The 22,690-nt window shown below is 45.2% G+C and overlaps 8 non-coding genes across 8 annotated transcripts; all 8 read right to left on the bottom strand.

The window, feature by feature from the left end:
• Positions 1–72: 72 nt before the first annotated feature.
• Positions 73–154, bottom strand: trnal-uag (transfer RNA leucine (anticodon UAG)). Its single transcript has one exon. It is a non-coding gene; the product is annotated as a tRNA-Leu (tRNA).
• Positions 155–2,984: 2,830 nt separating this feature from the next.
• trnal-uag (transfer RNA leucine (anticodon UAG)) lies at positions 2,985–3,066 on the bottom strand. The gene has a single exon. It is a non-coding gene; the product is annotated as a tRNA-Leu (tRNA).
• A 2,831-nt stretch (positions 3,067–5,897) lies between these two features.
• On the bottom strand, positions 5,898–5,979 carry trnal-uag (transfer RNA leucine (anticodon UAG)). Its single transcript has one exon. It is a non-coding gene; the product is annotated as a tRNA-Leu (tRNA).
• Positions 5,980–8,809: 2,830 nt separating this feature from the next.
• trnal-uag (transfer RNA leucine (anticodon UAG)) lies at positions 8,810–8,891 on the bottom strand. Its single transcript has one exon. It is a non-coding gene; the product is annotated as a tRNA-Leu (tRNA).
• A 2,831-nt stretch (positions 8,892–11,722) lies between these two features.
• trnal-uag (transfer RNA leucine (anticodon UAG)) lies at positions 11,723–11,804 on the bottom strand. Its single transcript has one exon. It is a non-coding gene; the product is annotated as a tRNA-Leu (tRNA).
• A 2,829-nt stretch (positions 11,805–14,633) lies between these two features.
• On the bottom strand, positions 14,634–14,715 carry trnal-uag (transfer RNA leucine (anticodon UAG)). The gene has a single exon. It is a non-coding gene; the product is annotated as a tRNA-Leu (tRNA).
• A 2,831-nt stretch (positions 14,716–17,546) lies between these two features.
• trnal-uag (transfer RNA leucine (anticodon UAG)) lies at positions 17,547–17,628 on the bottom strand. Its single transcript has one exon. It is a non-coding gene; the product is annotated as a tRNA-Leu (tRNA).
• Positions 17,629–20,459: 2,831 nt separating this feature from the next.
• Positions 20,460–20,541, bottom strand: trnal-uag (transfer RNA leucine (anticodon UAG)). Its single transcript has one exon. It is a non-coding gene; the product is annotated as a tRNA-Leu (tRNA).
• Between the last annotated feature and the right edge of the window lie 2,149 nt (positions 20,542–22,690).

Here is a 22,690-nt window from a genome sequence, read left to right as displayed (position 1 = left end):
TCTGAACGAAACAACATCAGTGGTGGCAACAGCATTTCAACAAGCTGCACCGTTGCAGTCGATCAGCAGCAATGGCAGTGGTGGGATTCGAACCCACGCCCCTGTCGAGACTGGAACCTAAATCCAGCGCCTTAGACCGCTCGGCCACACTACCAACTGCGCCAGTTCCCCATTTTCTTTCACTTCCAATTGAGCTCCTGCATAACAACAGATGGAAAGTCAAGTGAAAAGGGTTCCATGATCCCTCTCGGACTCGCACGGCTGCGTGGATGTGCCCGGCTACAATATCAATTTCGCAGCAGATAATGATAGCCCATCAATCCGGATAAAAATCAATGGTAAGCTGAGGCTATCTTCTCAGACTCTTTTCAACTACAAATGTATCTGTGAGTGCGTGAGCATACATGTTCGCTTATGATTTGGTCAAATAACCATGAACTGCTTGACATTACTGCAATTTCGATTCTTACTTTGCTAAATGATTTCACCCATTGCTCGAAATAGGACAACTTTCACGTTTACACGGAACATGAAACACACCGGACTACAGGAAAATAAACAAAGCTGAGCAGGCCGTGTTCCACATCATACCGTGCAGCATAGTTTCAGTCACTGTGTCTGTTTTGTAGAATAATAGTCCCAAAGAATGTTCTCCACACTAACACCGGAGGTAGCATTACAATCCGAGAACGACCGATCACATTGTGAGGATGCTCTGACCTCGGGGCCAGTTCGAGATGCCACTTTCCTTGCCTTTTATGCAATTGGCTGCAGGGATGTTCACACCTGGACATGAGCCACATCGACATCAACTGAGTTGGAAACCTGCGTGGGAATCGACGAGAAGCGACTCAAAAAATCTTGCTAAATTCCATGGTGCTTATTAGAAATGCAGTTTCTGTTCACCTCAATTTAAAAGGCAGTTTCTGAACAGAGGAACTGAAATCAAAAGCTAATTATCTCACCCCACCCCCCCTCCGGGAGTGGTGCTAACTGCACTTGATTGCTTTTTGTTCTCGATGTGAAGAGCTCTCACGCCTGAGTCACCTTCACGCCTCTTGTTGCTGAGTGACTCAAAAAGAAGGAGTTTCAACAGAGCTGCAACTGCCTCACTTTCCCAGTCGCTCTCCCCGTTTACATTTTCCTGCTCATCAGTGATTTAATGAAAACCAAAAGGATGCGATGTTATTCTGCAGCCTCTTTGTCGATTCCTCCGTTTAAATTCCAACATGGCTTAGATCTCGGGGCGCACCTTAATGCTAGCTTTGAAAGCACAGGTCCAGAGCTTCCTCTGAGAGTGCAATTTCTTTCATTGCTGTTGCTGATTGAATGAGCCACTAACGTGCGAACTGCTCCAAAACATGATGCAGGACCTCTGGTGCCAATTCTCGCACTTTGAATAACGACAGACAGCTTCCAAATGAGGCCTTTCAGATACGACTTTGGGGTACATTTGGCAGACAGAATAGTTCAGGAATCCGTGGTGCACTGTGACACCAGCGCATCACCTTCTTCCCTGTCTTTGAACCGGGCCGCCTCAGCAAGGAATGCAAATGCAGTATTGCTCTTCGTGGAAGGATCGGTAACTACACTCTCAAACTGAATGGCACATGATCAGAAGCAGTTTGTAGAATATCTTTACAATGCTCTGCACAGTAATCAAATGGAAATGCATTGCATTTCACTACGAGAGCAGATTTGTTCAAGCAAATTCGAAGGCAGGTTTGCAGATGGGAAAGCAAGCAGGAAAGCTCCGTTCTTGTCCATGTAAAAGGCTGCAGATGAAGAACAAAACAGTTTCGACCGCGGGAACCTATCTTGCGGAGGGTGAACGTGCTGATCACTATGCTACAGAAACAAGCCCACAGCCGCCCCTGCTGCAGCTCAGTGGTATCCGACACTGAAAGTTGAAGACGTTCTACCTTTCACCTTTCTGTTTCCAAATGCTCGTTGTTTCATGGGAGTTGTTTAATTTTGGCTGTGTGGTATGCATGGACGAGATACACCGAAGTATCTGTTTTCACGCGGTGTAGCCCAATAACGTTGTGTTGCTTACACCGGCTTTAAAAGGATAACTTTTTAGCCGAGCTGGCCGTCGCAGTCTGTGGCACAATCATTTAGTCTGTTCGACTGCTCACTGGAAAGGTAGTATTGTGAAACACTGCAGAAACGAAGGACTTCCTTACTTTTGCTGCGACTGACCATACTCTGTGAAATTTTCCCAGATTCTCAGTTGAGGAGTTTTTGCAGCTGGAAATTACCTCAGAAAGCCTGTTAATTCGTAATGTATTGAACGAATCGCAAAACAGAAAACATTTGGCACGCAACACAAACAAAACTGGCAAACCAAATGCATTTTCAGATACAGTGAGCATGAATGCTAAATGTGAGACACTCCGAGGGCATGAGCCGTAAAGTAATCTCACAACTAACAACAGGGCAATTCCAAATTACTTTTCAATGATACTTGAGCCTCAGTGCACCACCATATCACAGACAATGCTGAAAAGAGAGAAAGAAAGAACATAATAAGAATGGGCCACAAAAAGTGAATTTCACCAATCACAGTCTCGATTAGATTACCTTTCCCTTCAGGGGTCTCCGGGACAGAAACGAAGGAAATTGGAGAAATTCAATAGCATATGACATCAAAATTCATCGGAACGATTTTCCCACTCGCCAGAAAGCCAAATAACGATGAATCGACTCACCGCAGGACTTTGTTTCACAACAGCGATGAAATAGCAGTCACCATTCGGTTCCAGTAAAATCTCAACATGCTTGGAACGTAAAGCAACAGTAGAGATGTTTGCAATTTTCCACGCGGGAGACGAACACGATCATGACAGCAGAGGAAATTTGGCACTTTCCCACTCGACAGTTGATTCCCAGGGAAACAAATCGAATTTTGTTCTGAACGAAACAACATCAGTGGTGGCAACAGCATTTCAACAAGCTGCACCGTTGCAGTCGATCAGCAGCAATGGCAGTGGTGGGATTCGAACCCACGCCCCTGTCGAGACTGGAACCTAAATCCAGCGCCTTAGACCGCTCGGCCACACTACCAACTGCGCCAGTTCCCCATTTTCTTTCACTTCCAATTGAGCTCCTGCATAACAACAGATGGAAAGTCAAGTGAAAAGGGTTCCATGATCCCTCTCGGACTCGCACGGCTGCGTGGATGTGCCCGGCTACAATATCAATTTCGCAGCAGATAATGATAGCCCATCAATCCGGATAAAAATCAATGGTAAGCTGAGGCTATCTTCTCAGACTCTTTTCAACTACAAATGTATCTGTGAGTGCGTGAGCATACATGTTCGCTTATGATTTGGTCAAATAACCATGAACTGCTTGACATTACTGCAATTTCGATTCTTACTTTGCTAAATGATTTCACCCATTGCTCGAAATAGGACAACTTTCACGTTTACACGGAACATGAAACACACCGGACTACAGGGAAAATAAACAAAGCTGAGCAGGCCGTGTTCCACATCATACCGTGCAGCATAGTTTCAGTCACTGTGTCTGTTTTGTAGAATAATAGTCCCAAAGAATGTTCTCCACACTAACACCGGAGGTAGCATTACAATCCGAGAACGACCGATCACATTGTGAGGATGCTCTGACCTCGGGGCCAGTTCGAGATGCCACTTTCCTTGCCTTTTATGCAATTGGCTGCAGGGATGTTCACACCTGGACATGAGCCACATCGACATCAACTGAGTTGGAAACCTGCGTGGGAATCGACGAGAAGCGACTCAAAAAATCTTGCTAAATTCCATGGTGCTTATTAGAAATGCAGTTTCTGTTCACCTCAATTTAAAAGGCAGTTTCTGAACAGAGGAACTGAAATCAAAAGCTAATTATCTCACCCCACCCCCACTCCGGGAGTGGTGCTAACTGCACTTGATTGCTTTTTGTTCTCGATGTGAAGAGCTCTCACGCCTGAGTCACCTTCACGCCTCTTGTTGCTGAGTGACTCAAAAAGAAGGAGTTTCAACAGAGCTGCAACTGCCTCACTTTCCCAGTCGCTCTCCCCGTTTACATTTTCCTGCTCATCAGTGATTTAATGAAAACCAAAAGGATGCGATGTTATTCTGCAGCCTCTTTGTCGATTCCTCCGTTTAAATTCCAACATGGCTTAGATCTCGGGGCGCACCTTAATGCTAGCTTTGAAAGCACAGGTCCAGAGCTTCCTCTGAGAGTGCAATTTCTTTCATTGCTGTTGCTGATTGAATGAGCCACTAACGTGCGAACTGCTCCAAAACATGATGCAGGACCTCTGGTGCCAATTCTCGCACTTTGAATAACGACAGACAGCTTCCAAATGAGGCCTTTCAGATACGACTTTGGGGTACATTTGGCAGACAGAATAGTTCAGGAATCCGTGGTGCACTGTGACACCAGCGCATCACCTTCTTCCCTGTCTTTGAACCGGGCCGCCTCAGCAAGGAATGCAAATGCAGTATTGCTCTTCGTGGAAGGATCGGTAACTACACTCTCAAACTGAATGGCACATGATCAGAAGCAGTTTGTAGAATATCTTTACAATGCTCTGCACAGTAATCAAATGGAAATGCATTGCATTTCACTACGAGAGCAGATTTGTTCAAGCAAATTCGAAGGCAGGTTTGCAGATGGGAAAGCAAGCAGGAAAGCTCCGTTCTTGTCCATGTAAAAGGCTGCAGATGAAGAACAAAACAGTTTCGACCGCGGGAACCTATCTTGCGGAGGGTGAACGTGCTGATCACTATGCTACAGAAACAAGCCCACAGCCGCCCCTGCTGCAGCTCAGTGGTATCCGACACTGAAAGTTGAAGACGTTCTACCTTTCACCTTTCTGTTTCCAAATGCTCGTTGTTTCAGGGGAGTTGTTTAATTTTGGCTGTGTGGTATGCATGGACGAGATACACCGAAGTATCTGTTTTCACGCGGTGTAGCCCAATAACGTTGTGTTGCTTACACCGGCTTTAAAAGGATAACTTTTTAGCCGAGCTGGCCGTCGCAGTCTGTGGCACAATCATTTAGTCTGTTCGACTGCTCACTGGAAAGGTAGTATTGTGAAACACTGCAGAAACGAAGGACTTCCTTACTTTTGCTGCGACTGACCATACTCTGTGAAATTTTCCCAGATTCTCAGTTGAGGAGTTTTTGCAGCTGGAAATTACCTCAGAAAGCCTGTTAATTCGTAATGTATTGAACGAATCGCAAAACAGAAAACATTTGGCACGCAACACAAACAAAACTGGCAAACCAAATGCATTTTCAGATACAGTGAGCATGAATGCTAAATGTGAGACACTCCGAGGGCATGAGCCGTAAAGTAATCTCACAACTAACAACAGGGCAATTCCAAATTACTTTTCAATGATACTTGAGCCTCAGTGCACCACCATATCACAGACAATGCTGAAAAGAGAGAAAGAAAGAACATAATAAGAATGGGCCACAAAAAGTGAATTTCACCAATCACAGTCTCGATTAGATTACCTTTCCCTTCAGGGGTCTCCGGGACAGAAACGAAGGAAATTGGAGAAATTCAATAGCATATGACATCAAAATTCATCGGAACGATTTTCCCACTCGCCAGAAAGCCAAATAACGATGAATCGACTCACCGCAGGACTTTGTTTCACAACAGCGATGAAATAGCAGTCACCATTCGGTTCCAGTAAAATCTCAACATGCTTGGAACGTAAAGCAACAGTAGAGATGTTTGCAATTTTCCACGCGGGAGACGAACACGATCATGACAGCAGAGGAAATTTGGCACTTTCCCACTCGACAGTTGATTCCCAGGGAAACAAATCGAATTTTGTTCTGAACGAAACAACATCAGTGGTGGCAACGGCATTTCAACAAGCTGCACCGTTGCAGTCGATCAGCAGCAATGGCAGTGGTGGGATTCGAACCCACGCCCCTGTCGAGACTGGAACCTAAATCCAGCGCCTTAGACCGCTCGGCCACACTACCAACTGCGCCAGTTCCCCATTTTCTTTCACTTCCAATTGAGCTCCTGCATAACAACAGATGGAAAGTCAAGTGAAAAGGGTTCCATGATCCCTCTCGGACTCGCACGGCTGCGTGGATGTGCCCGGCTACAATATCAATTTCGCAGCAGATAATGATAGCCCATCAATCCGGATAAAAATCAATGGTAAGCTGAGGCTATCTTCTCAGACTCTTTTCAACTACAAATGTATCTGTGAGTGCGTGAGCATACATGTTCGCTTATGATTTGGTCAAATAACCATGAACTGCTTGACATTACTGCAATTTCGATTCTTACTTTGCTAAATGATTTCACCCATTGCTCGAAATAGGACAACTTTCACGTTTACACGGAACATGAAACACACCGGACTACAGGGAAAATAAACAAAGCTGAGCAGGCCGTGTTCCACATCATACCGTGCAGCATAGTTTCAGTCACTGTGTCTGTTTTGTAGAATAATAGTCCCAAAGAATGTTCTCCACACTAACACCGGAGGTAGCATTACAATCCGAGAACGACCGATCACATTGTGAGGATGCTCTGACCTCGGGGCCAGTTCGAGATGCCACTTTCCTTGCCTTTTATGCAATTGGCTGCAGGGATGTTCACACCTGGACATGAGCCACATCGACATCAACTGAGTTGGAAACCTGCGTGGGAATCGACGAGAAGCGACTCAAAAAATCTTGCTAAATTCCATGGTGCTTATTAGAAATGCAGTTTCTGTTCACCTCAATTTAAAAGGCAGTTTCTGAACAGAGGAACTGAAATCAAAAGCTAATTATCTCACCCCACCCCCACTCCGGGAGTGGTGCTAACTGCACTTGATTGCTTTTTGTTCTCGATGTGAAGAGCTCTCACGCCTGAGTCACCTTCACGCCTCTTGTTGCTGAGTGACTCAAAAAGAAGGAGTTTCAACAGAGCTGCAACTGCCTCACTTTCCCAGTCGCTCTCCCCGTTTACATTTTCCTGCTCATCAGTGATTTAATGAAAACCAAAAGGATGCGATGTTATTCTGCAGCCTCTTTGTCGATTCCTCCGTTTAAATTCCAACATGGCTTAGATCTCGGGGCGCACCTTAATGCTAGCTTTGAAAGCACAGGTCCAGAGCTTCCTCTGAGAGTGCAATTTCTTTCATTGCTGTTGCTGATTGAATGAGCCACTAACGTGCGAACTGCTCCAAAACATGATGCAGGACCTCTGGTGCCAATTCTCGCACTTTGAATAACGACAGACAGCTTCCAAATGAGGCCTTTCAGATACGACTTTGGGGTACATTTGGCAGACAGAATAGTTCAGGAATCCGTGGTGCACTGTGACACCAGCGCATCACCTTCTTCCCTGTCTTTGAACCGGGCCGCCTCAGCAAGGAATGCAAATGCAGTATTGCTCTTCGTGGAAGGATCGGTAACTACACTCTCAAACTGAATGGCACATGATCAGAAGCAGTTTGTAGAATATCTTTACAATGCTCTGCACAGTAATCAAATGGAAATGCATTGCATTTCACTACGAGAGCAGATTTGTTCAAGCAAATTCGAAGGCAGGTTTGCAGATGGGAAAGCAAGCAGGAAAGCTCCGTTCTTGTCCATGTAAAAGGCTGCAGATGAAGAACAAAACAGTTTCGACCGCGGGAACCTATCTTGCGGAAGGTGAACGTGCTGATCACTATGCTACAGAAACAAGCCCACAGCCGCCCCTGCTGCAGCTCAGTGGTATCCGACACTGAAAGTTGAAGACGTTCTACCTTTCACCTTTCTGTTTCCAAATGCTCGTTGTTTCATGGGAGTTGTTAATTTTGGCTGTGTGGTATGCATGGACGAGATACACCGAAGTATCTGTTTTCACGCGGTGTAGCCCAATAACGTTGTGTTGCTTACACCGGCTTTAAAAGGATAACTTTTTAGCCGAGCTGGCCGTCGCAGTCTGTGGCACAATCATTTAGTCTGTTCGACTGCTCACTGGAAAGGTAGTATTGTGAAACACTGCAGAAACGAAGGACTTCCTTACTTTTGCTGCGACTGACCATACTCTGTGAAATTTTCCCAGATTCTCAGTTGAGGAGTTTTTGCAGCTGGAAATTACCTCAGAAAGCCTGTTAATTCGTAATGTATTGAACGAATCGCAAAACAGAAAACATTTGGCACGCAACACAAACAAAACTGGCAAACCAAATGCATTTTCAGATACAGTGAGCATGAATGCTAAATGTGAGACACTCCGAGGGCATGAGCCGTAAAGTAATCTCACAACTAACAACAGGGCAATTCCAAATTACTTTTCAATGATACTTGAGCCTCAGTGCACCACCATATCACAGACAATGCTGAAAAGAGAGAAAGAAAGAACATAATAAGAATGGGCCACAAAAAGTGAATTTCACCAATCACAGTCTCGATTAGATTACCTTTCCCTTCAGGGGTCTCCGGGACAGAAACGAAGGAAATTGGAGAAATTCAATAGCATATGACATCAAAATTCATCGGAACGATTTTCCCACTCGCCAGAAAGCCAAATAACGATGAATCGACTCACCGCAGGACTTTGTTTCACAACAGCGATGAAATAGCAGTCACCATTCGGTTCCAGTAAAATCTCAACATGCTTGGAACGTAAAGCAACAGTAGAGATGTTTGCAATTTTCCACGCGGGAGACGAACACGATCATGACAGCAGAGGAAATTTGGCACTTTCCCACTCGACAGTTGATTCCCAGGGAAACAAATCGAATTTTGTTCTGAACGAAACAACATCAGTGGTGGCAACAGCATTTCAACAAGCTGCACCGTTGCAGTCGATCAGCAGCAATGGCAGTGGTGGGATTCGAACCCACGCCCCTGTCGAGACTGGAACCTAAATCCAGCGCCTTAGACCGCTCGGCCACACTACCAACTGCGCCAGTTCCCCATTTTCTTTCACTTCCAATTGAGCTCCTGCATAACAACAGATGGAAAGTCAAGTGAAAAGGGTTCCATGATCCCTCTCGGACTCGCACGGCTGCGTGGATGTGCCCGGCTACAATATCAATTTCGCAGCAGATAATGATAGCCCATCAATCCGGATAAAAATCAATGGTAAGCTGAGGCTATCTTCTCAGACTCTTTTCAACTACAAATGTATCTGTGAGTGCGTGAGCATACATGTTCGCTTATGATTTGGTCAAATAACCATGAACTGCTTGACATTACTGCAATTTCGATTCTTACTTTGCTAAATGATTTCACCCATTGCTCGAAATAGGACAACTTTCACGTTTACACGGAACATGAAACACACCGGACTACAGGGAAAATAAACAAAGCTGAGCAGGCCGTGTTCCACATCATACCGTGCAGCATAGTTTCAGTCACTGTGTCTGTTTTGTAGAATAATAGTCCCAAAGAATGTTCTCCACACTAACACCGGAGGTAGCATTACAATCCGAGAACGACCGATCACATTGTGAGGATGCTCTGACCTCGGGGCCAGTTCGAGATGCCACTTTCCTTGCCTTTTATGCAATTGGCTGCAGGGATGTTCACACCTGGACATGAGCCACATCGACATCAACTGAGTTGGAAACCTGCGTGGGAATCGACGAGAAGCGACTCAAAAAATCTTGCTAAATTCCATGGTGCTTATTAGAAATGCAGTTTCTGTTCACCTCAATTTAAAAGGCAGTTTCTGAACAGAGGAACTGAAATCAAAAGCTAATTATCTCACCCCACCCCCACTCCGGGAGTGGTGCTAACTGCACTTGATTGCTTTTTGTTCTCGATGTGAAGAGCTCTCACGCCTGAGTCACCTTCACGCCTCTTGTTGCTGAGTGACTCAAAAAGAAGGAGTTTCAACAGAGCTGCAACTGCCTCACTTTCCCAGTCGCTCTCCCCGTTTACATTTTCCTGCTCATCAGTGATTTAATGAAAACCAAAAGGATGCGATGTTATTCTGCAGCCTCTTTGTCGATTCCTCCGTTTAAATTCCAACATGGCTTAGATCTCGGGGCGCACCTTAATGCTAGCTTTGAAAGCACAGGTCCAGAGCTTCCTCTGAGAGTGCAATTTCTTTCATTGCTGTTGCTGATTGAATGAGCCACTAACGTGCGAACTGCTCCAAAACATGATGCAGGACCTCTGGTGCCAATTCTCGCACTTTGAATAACGACAGACAGCTTCCAAATGAGGCCTTTCAGATACGACTTTGGGGTACATTTGGCAGACAGAATAGTTCAGGAATCCGTGGTGCACTGTGACACCAGCGCATCACCTTCTTCCCTGTCTTTGAACCGGGCCGCCTCAGCAAGGAATGCAAATGCAGTATTGCTCTTCGTGGAAGGATCGGTAACTACACTCTCAAACTGAATGGCACATGATCAGAAGCAGTTTGTAGAATATCTTTACAATGCTCTGCACAGTAATCAAATGGAAATGCATTGCATTTCACTACGAGAGCAGATTTGTTCAAGCAAATTCGAAGGCAGGTTTGCAGATGGGAAAGCAAGCAGGAAAGCTCCGTTCTTGTCCATGTAAAAGGCTGCAGATGAAGAACAAAACAGTTTCGACCGCGGGAACCTATCTTGCGGAAGGTGAACGTGCTGATCACTATGCTACAGAAACAAGCCCACAGCCGCCCCTGCTGCAGCTCAGTGGTATCCGACACTGAAAGTTGAAGACGTTCTACCTTTCACCTTTCTGTTTCCAAATGCTCGTTGTTTCATGGGAGTTGTTTAATTTTGGCTGTGTGGTATGCATGGACGAGATACACCGAAGTATCTGTTTTCACGCGGTGTAGCCCAATAACGTTGTGTTGCTTACACCGGCTTTAAAAGGATAACTTTTTAGCCGAGCTGGCCGTCGCAGTCTGTGGCACAATCATTTAGTCTGTTCGACTGCTCACTGGAAAGGTAGTATTGTGAAACACTGCAGAAACGAAGGACTTCCTTACTTTTGCTGCGACTGACCATACTCTGTGAAATTTTCCCAGATTCTCAGTTGAGGAGTTTTTGCAGCTGGAAATTACCTCAGAAAGCCTGTTAATTCGTAATGTATTGAACGAATCGCAAAACAGAAAACATTTGGCACGCAACACAAACAAAACTGGCAAACCAAATGCATTTTCAGATACAGTGAGCATGAATGCTAAATGTGAGACACTCCGAGGGCATGAGCCGTAAAGTAATCTCACAACTAACAACAGGGCAATTCCAAATTACTTTTCAATGATACTTGAGCCTCAGTGCACCACCATATCACAGACAATGCTGAAAAGAGAGAAAGAAAGAACATAATAAGAATGGGCCACAAAAAGTGAATTTCACCAATCACAGTCTCGATTAGATTACCTTTCCCTTCAGGGGTCTCCGGGACAGAAACGAAGGAAATTGGAGAAATTCAATAGCATATGACATCAAAATTCATCGGAACGATTTTCCCACTCGCCAGAAAGCCAAATAACGATGAATCGACTCACCGCAGGACTTTGTTTCACAACAGCGATGAAATAGCAGTCACCATTCGGTTCCAGTAAAATCTCAACATGCTTGGAACGTAAAGCAACAGTAGAGATGTTTGCAATTTTCCACGCGGGAGACGAACACGATCATGACAGCAGAGGAAATTTGGCACTTTCCCACTCGACAGTTGATTCCCAGGGAAACAAATCGAATTTTGTTCTGAACGAAACAACATCAGTGGTGGCAACAGCATTTCAACAAGCTGCACCGTTGCAGTCGATCAGCAGCAATGGCAGTGGTGGGATTCGAACCCACGCCCCTGTCGAGACTGGAACCTAAATCCAGCGCCTTAGACCGCTCGGCCACACTACCAACTGCGCCAGTTCCCCATTTTCTTTCACTTCCAATTGAGCTCCTGCATAACAACAGATGGAAAGTCAAGTGAAAAGGGTTCCATGATCCCTCTCGGACTCGCACGGCTGCGTGGATGTGCCCGGCTACAATATCAATTTCGCAGCAGATAATGATAGCCCATCAATCCGGATAAAAATCAATGGTAAGCTGAGGCTATCTTCTCAGACTCTTTTCAACTACAAATGTATCTGTGAGTGCGTGAGCATACATGTTCGCTTATGATTTGGTCAAATAACCATGAACTGCTTGACATTACTGCAATTTCGATTCTTACTTTGCTAAATGATTTCACCCATTGCTCGAAATAGGACAACTTTCACGTTTACACGGAACATGAAACACACCGGACTACAGGGAAAATAAACAAAGCTGAGCAGGCCGTGTTCCACATCATACCGTGCAGCATAGTTTCAGTCACTGTGTCTGTTTTGTAGAATAATAGTCCCAAAGAATGTTCTCCACACTAACACCGGAGGTAGCATTACAATCCGAGAACGACCGATCACATTGTGAGGATGCTCTGACCTCGGGGCCAGTTCGAGATGCCACTTTCCTTGCCTTTTATGCAATTGGCTGCAGGGATGTTCACACCTGGACATGAGCCACATCGACATCAACTGAGTTGGAAACCTGCGTGGGAATCGACGAGAAGCGACTCAAAAAATCTTGCTAAATTCCATGGTGCTTATTAGAAATGCAGTTTCTGTTCACCTCAATTTAAAAGGCAGTTTCTGAACAGAGGAACTGAAATCAAAAGCTAATTATCTCACCCCACCCCCACTCCGGGAGTGGTGCTAACTGCACTTGATTGCTTTTTGTTCTCGATGTGAAGAGCTCTCACGCCTGAGTCACCTTCACGCCTCTTGTTGCTGAGTGACTCAAAAAGAAGGAGTTTCAACAGAGCTGCAACTGCCTCACTTTCCCAGTCGCTCTCCCCGTTTACATTTTCCTGCTCATCAGTGATTTAATGAAAACCAAAAGGATGCGATGTTATTCTGCAGCCTCTTTGTCGATTCCTCCGTTTAAATTCCAACATGGCTTAGATCTCGGGGCGCACCTTAATGCTAGCTTTGAAAGCACAGGTCCAGAGCTTCCTCTGAGAGTGCAATTTCTTTCATTGCTGTTGCTGATTGAATGAGCCACTAACGTGCGAACTGCTCCAAAACATGATGCAGGACCTCTGGTGCCAATTCTCGCACTTTGAATAACGACAGACAGCTTCCAAATGAGGCCTTTCAGATACGACTTTGGGGTACATTTGGCAGACAGAATAGTTCAGGAATCCGTGGTGCACTGTGACACCAGCGCATCACCTTCTTCCCTGTCTTTGAACCGGGCCGCCTCAGCAAGGAATGCAAATGCAGTATTGCTCTTCGTGGAAGGATCGGTAACTACACTCTCAAACTGAATGGCACATGATCAGAAGCAGTTTGTAGAATATCTTTACAATGCTCTGCACAGTAATCAAATGGAAATGCATTGCATTTCACTACGAGAGCAGATTTGTTCAAGCAAATTCGAAGGCAGGTTTGCAGATGGGAAAGCAAGCAGGAAAGCTCCGTTCTTGTCCATGTAAAAGGCTGCAGATGAAGAACAAAACAGTTTCGACCGCGGGAACCTATCTTGCGGAAGGTGAACGTGCTGATCACTATGCTACAGAAACAAGCCCACAGCCGCCCCTGCTGCAGCTCAGTGGTATCCGACACTGAAAGTTGAAGACGTTCTACCTTCACCTTTCTGTTTCCAAATGCTTGTTGTTTCATGGGAGTTGTTAATTTTGGCTGTGTGGTATGCATGGACGAGATACACCGAAGTATCTGTTTTCACGCGGTGTAGCCCAATAACGTTGTGTTGCTTACACCGGCTTTAAAAGGATAACTTTTTAGCCGAGCTGGCCGTCGCAGTCTGTGGCACAATCATTTAGTCTGTTCGACTGCTCACTGGAAAGGTAGTATTGTGAAACACTGCAGAAACGAAGGACTTCCTTACTTTTGCTGCGACTGACCATACTCTGTGAAATTTTCCCAGATTCTCAGTTGAGGAGTTTTTGCAGCTGGAAATTACCTCAGAAAGCCTGTTAATTCGTAATGTATTGAACGAATCGCAAAACAGAAAACATTTGGCACGCAACACAAACAAAACTGGCAAACCAAATGCATTTTCAGATACAGTGAGCATGAATGCTAAATGTGAGACACTCCGAGGGCATGAGCCGTAAAGTAATCTCACAACTAACAACAGGGCAATTCCAAATTACTTTTCAATGATACTTGAGCCTCAGTGCACCACCATATCACAGACAATGCTGAAAAGAGAGAAAGAAAGAACATAATAAGAATGGGCCACAAAAAGTGAATTTCACCAATCACAGTCTCGATTAGATTACCTTTCCCTTCAGGGGTCTCCGGGACAGAAACGAAGGAAATTGGAGAAATTCAATAGCATATGACATCAAAATTCATCGGAACGATTTTCCCACTCGCCAGAAAGCCAAATAACGATGAATCGACTCACCGCAGGACTTTGTTTCACAACAGCGATGAAATAGCAGTCACCATTCGGTTCCAGTAAAATCTCAACATGCTTGGAACGTAAAGCAACAGTAGAGATGTTTGCAATTTTCCACGCGGGAGACGAACACGATCATGACAGCAGAGGAAATTTGGCACTTTCCCACTCGACAGTTGATTCCCAGGGAAACAAATCGAATTTTGTTCTGAACGAAACAACATCAGTGGTGGCAACAGCATTTCAACAAGCTGCACCGTTGCAGTCGATCAGCAGCAATGGCAGTGGTGGGATTCGAACCCACGCCCCTGTCGAGACTGGAACCTAAATCCAGCGCCTTAGACCGCTCGGCCACACTACCAACTGCGCCAGTTCCCCATTTTCTTTCACTTCCAATTGAGCTCCTGCATAACAACAGATGGAAAGTCAAGTGAAAAGGGTTCCATGATCCCTCTCGGACTCGCACGGCTGCGTGGATGTGCCCGGCTACAATATCAATTTCGCAGCAGATAATGATAGCCCATCAATCCGGATAAAAATCAATGGTAAGCTGAGGCTATCTTCTCAGACTCTTTTCAACTACAAATGTATCTGTGAGTGCGTGAGCATACATGTTCGCTTATGATTTGGTCAAATAACCATGAACTGCTTGACATTACTGCAATTTCGATTCTTACTTTGCTAAATGATTTCACCCATTGCTCGAAATAGGACAACTTTCACGTTTACACGGAACATGAAACACACCGGACTACAGGGAAAATAAACAAAGCTGAGCAGGCCGTGTTCCACATCATACCGTGCAGCATAGTTTCAGTCACTGTGTCTGTTTTGTAGAATAATAGTCCCAAAGAATGTTCTCCACACTAACACCGGAGGTAGCATTACAATCCGAGAACGACCGATCACATTGTGAGGATGCTCTGACCTCGGGGCCAGTTCGAGATGCCACTTTCCTTGCCTTTTATGCAATTGGCTGCAGGGATGTTCACACCTGGACATGAGCCACATCGACATCAACTGAGTTGGAAACCTGCGTGGGAATCGACGAGAAGCGACTCAAAAAATCTTGCTAAATTCCATGGTGCTTATTAGAAATGCAGTTTCTGTTCACCTCAATTTAAAAGGCAGTTTCTGAACAGAGGAACTGAAATCAAAAGCTAATTATCTCACCCCACCCCCACTCCGGGAGTGGTGCTAACTGCACTTGATTGCTTTTTGTTCTCGATGTGAAGAGCTCTCACGCCTGAGTCACCTTCACGCCTCTTGTTGCTGAGTGACTCAAAAAGAAGGAGTTTCAACAGAGCTGCAACTGCCTCACTTTCCCAGTCGCTCTCCCCGTTTACATTTTCCTGCTCATCAGTGATTTAATGAAAACCAAAAGGATGCGATGTTATTCTGCAGCCTCTTTGTCGATTCCTCCGTTTAAATTCCAACATGGCTTAGATCTCGGGGCGCACCTTAATGCTAGCTTTGAAAGCACAGGTCCAGAGCTTCCTCTGAGAGTGCAATTTCTTTCATTGCTGTTGCTGATTGAATGAGCCACTAACGTGCGAACTGCTCCAAAACATGATGCAGGACCTCTGGTGCCAATTCTCGCACTTTGAATAACGACAGACAGCTTCCAAATGAGGCCTTTCAGATACGACTTTGGGGTACATTTGGCAGACAGAATAGTTCAGGAATCCGTGGTGCACTGTGACACCAGCGCATCACCTTCTTCCCTGTCTTTGAACCGGGCCGCCTCAGCAAGGAATGCAAATGCAGTATTGCTCTTCGTGGAAGGATCGGTAACTACACTCTCAAACTGAATGGCACATGATCAGAAGCAGTTTGTAGAATATCTTTACAATGCTCTGCACAGTAATCAAATGGAAATGCATTGCATTTCACTACGAGAGCAGATTTGTTCAAGCAAATTCGAAGGCAGGTTTGCAGATGGGAAAGCAAGCAGGAAAGCTCCGTTCTTGTCCATGTAAAAGGCTGCAGATGAAGAACAAAACAGTTTCGACCGCGGGAACCTATCTTGCGGAGGGTGAACGTGCTGATCACTATGCTACAGAAACAAGCCCACAGCCGCCCCTGCTGCAGCTCAGTGGTATCCGACACTGAAAGTTGAAGACGTTCTACCTTTCACCTTTCTGTTTCCAAATGCTCGTTGTTTCATGGGAGTTGTTTAATTTTGGCTGTGTGGTATGCATGGACGAGATACACCGAAGTATCTGTTTTCACGCGGTGTAGCCCAATAACGTTGTGTTGCTTACACCGGCTTTAAAAGGATAACTTTTTAGCCGAGCTGGCCGTCGCAGTCTGTGGCACAATCATTTAGTCTGTTCGACTGCTCACTGGAAAGGTAGTATTGTGAAACACTGCAGAAACGAAGGACTTCCTTACTTTTGCTGCGACTGACCATACTCTGTGAAATTTTCCCAGATTCTCAGTTGAGGAGTTTTTGCAGCTGGAAATTACCTCAGAAAGCCTGTTAATTCGTAATGTATTGAACGAATCGCAAAACAGAAAACATTTGGCACGCAACACAAACAAAACTGGCAAACCAAATGCATTTTCAGATACAGTGAGCATGAATGCTAAATGTGAGACACTCCGAGGGCATGAGCCGTAAAGTAATCTCACAACTAACAACAGGGCAATTCCAAATTACTTTTCAATGATACTTGAGCCTCAGTGCACCACCATATCACAGACAATGCTGAAAAGAGAGAAAGAAAGAACATAATAAGAATGGGCCACAAAAAGTGAATTTCACCAATCACAGTCTCGATTAGATTACCTTTCCCTTCAGGGGTCTCCGGGACAGAAACGAAGGAAATTGGAGAAATTCAATAGCATATGACATCAAAATTCATCGGAACGATTTTCCCACTCGCCAGAAAGCCAAATAACGATGAATCGACTCACCGCAGGACTTTGTTTCACAACAGCGATGAAATAGCAGTCACCATTCGGTTCCAGTAAAATCTCAACATGCTTGGAACGTAAAGCAACAGTAGAGATGCTTGCAATTTTCCACGCGGGAGACGAACACGATCATGACAGCAGAGGAAATTTGGCACTTTCCCACTCGACAGTTGATTCCCAGGGAAACAAATCGAATTTTGTTCTGAACGAAACAACATCAGTGGTGGCAACAGCATTTCAACAAGCTGCACCGTTGCAGTCGATCAGCAGCAATGGCAGTGGTGGGATTCGAACCCACGCCCCTGTCGAGACTGGAACCTAAATCCAGCGCCTTAGACCGCTCGGCCACACTACCAACTGCGCCAGTTCCCCATTTTCTTTCACTTCCAATTGAGCTCCTGCATAACAACAGATGGAAAGTCAAGTGAAAAGGGTTCCATGATCCCTCTCGGACTCGCACGGCTGCGTGGATGTGCCCGGCTACAATATCAATTTCGCAGCAGATAATGATAGCCCATCAATCCGGATAAAAATCAATGGTAAGCTGAGGCTATCTTCTCAGACTCTTTTCAACTACAAATGTATCTGTGAGTGCGTGAGCATACATGTTCGCTTATGATTTGGTCAAATAACCATGAACTGCTTGACATTACTGCAATTTCGATTCTTACTTTGCTAAATGATTTCACCCATTGCTCGAAATAGGACAACTTTCACGTTTACACGGAACATGAAACACACCGGACTACAGGGAAAATAAACAAAGCTGAGCAGGCCGTGTTCCACATCATACCGTGCAGCATAGTTTCAGTCACTGTGTCTGTTTTGTAGAATAATAGTCCCAAAGAATGTTCTCCACACTAACACCGGAGGTAGCATTACAATCCGAGAACGACCGATCACATTGTGAGGATGCTCTGACCTCGGGGCCAGTTCGAGATGCCACTTTCCTTGCCTTTTATGCAATTGGCTGCAGGGATGTTCACACCTGGACATGAGCCACATCGACATCAACTGAGTTGGAAACCTGCGTGGGAATCGACGAGAAGCGACTCAAAAAATCTTGCTAAATTCCATGGTGCTTATTAGAAATGCAGTTTCTGTTCACCTCAATTTAAAAGGCAGTTTCTGAACAGAGGAACTGAAATCAAAAGCTAATTATCTCACCCCACCCCCACTCCGGGAGTGGTGCTAACTGCACTTGATTGCTTTTTGTTCTCGATGTGAAGAGCTCTCACGCCTGAGTCACCTTCACGCCTCTTGTTGCTGAGTGACTCAAAAAGAAGGAGTTTCAACAGAGCTGCAACTGCCTCACTTTCCCAGTCGCTCTCCCCGTTTACATTTTCCTGCTCATCAGTGATTTAATGAAAACCAAAAGGATGCGATGTTATTCTGCAGCCTCTTTGTCGATTCCTCCGTTTAAATTCCAACATGGCTTAGATCTCGGGGCGCACCTTAATGCTAGCTTTGAAAGCACAGGTCCAGAGCTTCCTCTGAGAGTGCAATTTCTTTCATTGCTGTTGCTGATTGAATGAGCCACTAACGTGCGAACTGCTCCAAAACATGATGCAGGACCTCTGGTGCCAATTCTCGCACTTTGAATAACGACAGACAGCTTCCAAATGAGGCCTTTCAGATACGACTTTGGGGTACATTTGGCAGACAGAATAGTTCAGGAATCCGTGGTGCACTGTGACACCAGCGCATCACCTTCTTCCCTGTCTTTGAACCGGGCCGCCTCAGCAAGGAATGCAAATGCAGTATTGCTCTTCGTGGAAGGATCGGTAACTACACTCTCAAACTGAATGGCACATGATCAGAAGCAGTTTGTAGAATATCTTTACAATGCTCTGCACAGTAATCAAATGGAAATGCATTGCATTTCACTACGAGAGCAGATTTGTTCAAGCAAATTCGAAGGCAGGTTTGCAGATGGGAAAGCAAGCAGGAAAGCTCCGTTCTTGTCCATGTAAAAGGCTGCAGATGAAGAACAAAACAGTTTCGACCGCGGGAACCTATCTTGCGGAGGGTGAACGTGCTGATCACTATGCTACAGAAACAAGCCCACAGCCGCCCCTGCTGCAGCTCAGTGGTATCCGACACTGAAAGTTGAAGACGTTCTACCTTTCACCTTTCTGTTTCCAAATGCTCGTTGTTTCATGGGAGTTGTTTAATTTTGGCTGTGTGGTATGCATGGACGAGATACACCGAAGTATCTGTTTTCACGCGGTGTAGCCCAATAACGTTGTGTTGCTTACACCGGCTTTAAAAGGATAACTTTTTAGCCGAGCTGGCCGTCGCAGTCTGTGGCACAATCATTTAGTCTGTTCGACTGCTCACTGGAAAGGTAGTATTGTGAAACACTGCAGAAACGAAGGACTTCCTTACTTTTGCTGCGACTGACCATACTCTGTGAAATTTTCCCAGATTCTCAGTTGAGGAGTTTTTGCAGCTGGAAATTACCTCAGAAAGCCTGTTAATTCGTAATGTATTGAACGAATCGCAAAACAGAAAACATTTGGCACGCAACACAAACAAAACTGGCAAACCAAATGCATTTTCAGATACAGTGAGCATGAATGCTAAATGTGAGACACTCCGAGGGCATGAGCCGTAAAGTAATCTCACAACTAACAACAGGGCAATTCCAAATTACTTTTCAATGATACTTGAGCCTCAGTGCACCACCATATCACAGACAATGCTGAAAAGAGAGAAAGAAAGAACATAATAAGAATGGGCCACAAAAAGTGAATTTCACCAATCACAGTCTCGATTAGATTACCTTTCCCTTCAGGGGTCTCCGGGACAGAAACGAAGGAAATTGGAGAAATTCAATAGCATATGACATCAAAATTCATCGGAACGATTTTCCCACTCGCCAGAAAGCCAAATAACGATGAATCGACTCACCGCAGGACTTTGTTTCACAACAGCGATGAAATAGCAGTCACCATTCGGTTCCAGTAAAATCTCAACATGCTTGGAACGTAAAGCAACAGTAGAGATGTTTGCAATTTTCCACGCGGGAGACGAACACGATCATGACAGCAGAGGAAATTTGGCACTTTCCCACTCGACAGTTGATTCCCAGGGAAACAAATCGAATTTTGTTCTGAACGAAACAACATCAGTGGTGGCAACGGCATTTCAACAAGCTGCACCGTTGCAGTCGATCAGCAGCAATGGCAGTGGTGGGATTCGAACCCACGCCCCTGTCGAGACTGGAACCTAAATCCAGCGCCTTAGACCGCTCGGCCACACTACCAACTGCGCCAGTTCCCCATTTTCTTTCACTTCCAATTGAGCTCCTGCATAACAACAGATGGAAAGTCAAGTGAAAAGGGTTCCATGATCCCTCTCGGACTCGCACGGCTGCGTGGATGTGCCCGGCTACAATATCAATTTCGCAGCAGATAATGATAGCCCATCAATCCGGATAAAAATCAATGGTAAGCTGAGGCTATCTTCTCAGACTCTTTTCAACTACAAATGTATCTGTGAGTGCGTGAGCATACATGTTCGCTTATGATTTGGTCAAATAACCATGAACTGCTTGACATTACTGCAATTTCGATTCTTACTTTGCTAAATGATTTCACCCATTGCTCGAAATAGGACAACTTTCACGTTTACACGGAACATGAAACACACCGGACTACAGGGAAAATAAACAAAGCTGAGCAGGCCGTGTTCCACATCATACCGTGCAGCATAGTTTCAGTCACTGTGTCTGTTTTGTAGAATAATAGTCCCAAAGAATGTTCTCCACACTAACACCGGAGGTAGCATTACAATCCGAGAACGACCGATCACATTGTGAGGATGCTCTGACCTCGGGGCCAGTTCGAGATGCCACTTTCCTTGCCTTTTATGCAATTGGCTGCAGGGATGTTCACACCTGGACATGAGCCACATCGACATCAACTGAGTTGGAAACCTGCGTGGGAATCGACGAGAAGCGACTCAAAAAATCTTGCTAAATTCCATGGTGCTTATTAGAAATGCAGTTTCTGTTCACCTCAATTTAAAAGGCAGTTTCTGAACAGAGGAACTGAAATCAAAAGCTAATTATCTCACCCCACCCCCACTCCGGGAGTGGTGCTAACTGCACTTGATTGCTTTTTGTTCTCGATGTGAAGAGCTCTCACGCCTGAGTCACCTTCACGCCTCTTGTTGCTGAGTGACTCAAAAAGAAGGAGTTTCAACAGAGCTGCAACTGCCTCACTTTCCCAGTCGCTCTCCCCGTTTACATTTTCCTGCTCATCAGTGATTTAATGAAAACCAAAAGGATGCGATGTTATTCTGCAGCCTCTTTGTCGATTCCTCCGTTTAAATTCCAACATGGCTTAGATCTCGGGGCGCACCTTAATGCTAGCTTTGAAAGCACAGGTCCAGAGCTTCCTCTGAGAGTGCAATTTCTTTCATTGCTGTTGCTGATTGAATGAGCCACTAACGTGCGAACTGCTCCAAAACATGATGCAGGACCTCTGGTGCCAATTCTCGCACTTTGAATAACGACAGACAGCTTCCAAATGAGGCCTTTCAGATACGACTTTGGGGTACATTTGGCAGACAGAATAGTTCAGGAATCCGTGGTGCACTGTGACACCAGCGCATCACCTTCTTCCCTGTCTTTGAACCGGGCCGCCTCAGCAAGGAATGCAAATGCAGTATTGCTCTTCGTGGAAGGATCGGTAACTACACTCTCAAACTGAATGGCACATGATCAGAAGCAGTTTGTAGAATATCTTTACAATGCTCTGCACAGTAATCAAATGGAAATGCATTGCATTTCACTACGAGAGCAGATTTGTTCAAGCAAATTCGAAGGCAGGTTTGCAGATGGGAAAGCAAGCAGGAAAGCTCCGTTCTTGTCCATGTAAAAGGCTGCAGATGAAGAACAAAACAGTTTCGACCGCGGGAACCTATCTTGCGGAAGGTGAACGTGCTGATCACTATGCTACAGAAACAAGCCCACAGCCGCCCCTGCTGCAGCTCAGTGGTATCCGACACTGAAAGTTGAAGACGTTCTACCTTTCACCTTTCTGTTTCCAAATGCTCGTTGTTTCATGGGAGTTGTTAATTTTGGCTGTGTGGTATGCATGGACGAGATACACCGAAGTATCTGTTTTCACGCGGTGTAGCCCAATAACGTTGTGTTGCTTACACCGGCTTTAAAAGGATAACTTTTTAGCCGAGCTGGCCGTCGCAGTCTGTGGCACAATCATTTAGTCTGTTCGACTGCTCACTGGAAAGGTAGTATTGTGAAACACTGCAGAAACGAAGGACTTCCTTACTTTTGCTGCGACTGACCATACTCTGTGAAATTTTCCCAGATTCTCAGTTGAGGAGTTTTTGCAGCTGGAAATTACCTCAGAAAGCCTGTTAATTCGTAATGTATTGAACGAATCGCA

Source organism: Hemiscyllium ocellatum, unplaced genomic scaffold, assembly GCF_020745735.1.
Source record: "Hemiscyllium ocellatum isolate sHemOce1 unplaced genomic scaffold, sHemOce1.pat.X.cur. scaffold_251_pat_ctg1, whole genome shotgun sequence".
NCBI lineage: Eukaryota > Metazoa > Chordata > Chondrichthyes > Orectolobiformes > Hemiscylliidae > Hemiscyllium > Hemiscyllium ocellatum.
The sequence above is the reverse complement of the archived record's forward strand: the minus strand, read 5'-3'. Positions and strand labels throughout refer to the sequence as shown.